The sequence below is a fragment of the Odontomachus brunneus genome, unplaced genomic scaffold (assembly GCF_010583005.1).
Source record: "Odontomachus brunneus isolate Ranch 3 - 2012 unplaced genomic scaffold, Obru_v1 Obru_scaffold_246, whole genome shotgun sequence".
Classification (NCBI taxonomy): Eukaryota; Metazoa; Arthropoda; class Insecta; order Hymenoptera; family Formicidae; genus Odontomachus; species Odontomachus brunneus.
Genome location: NW_022639696.1, coordinates 22,668 through 23,333, shown reverse-complemented (window position 1 = coordinate 23,333; position 666 = coordinate 22,668).

The following is a 666-nucleotide window of genomic DNA, read 5'->3' as shown; positions in this document are numbered from 1 at the left end:
AAAAATGGTTACAAATGAATCATTCAAAGTATTGCCCATCGCTAGCTACAACTTTTTCCCATCTTTCTGGCAGAGCTCGAATACCGTTACGGTAAAAGCGTTCGTCTTGTGAGGCTATCAACGAATCAAGCCACTTTTTGATGTCTTCATATGAGCGGAACTGCTGATCAGCCAGACCATGTGCCATCGAACGGAACAAGTAATAATCGGACGGCGCAATATCGGGTGTATATCAGTTGGACACGGGGCAATTGGACACAGTCCAATCACAAGTCGCTGTTTCAAGGGACCCTACAAATTTCTCTAATCACACGGTGCTGTGATTGGCTGTGTCCAAATGCACCGTGTCCAAGTGCACCGCTCCCGCAATATCTGGGGAATATGGCGGATGGGGTAGGACTTCCCATTTGAGAGTTTCCAAGTAGGTTTTAACGGGTTTGGCAACATGAGGCCGAGCGTTGTCATGCAGTAGAATCTTTTTCGTGCCTCTGCTCGAATTGTGATCGTTTTTCGCACAGTGCTCGGCTCAATCGCATCAATTGAATTCGATACCGTTCCCCAGTAATGGTTTCGTTCGGTTTAAACAGCTCATAATAAATAACACCGACCTGGTCCCACCAAATACACAGCATAACCTTCGCAGCATGAATATTCGGCCGAGCCGAC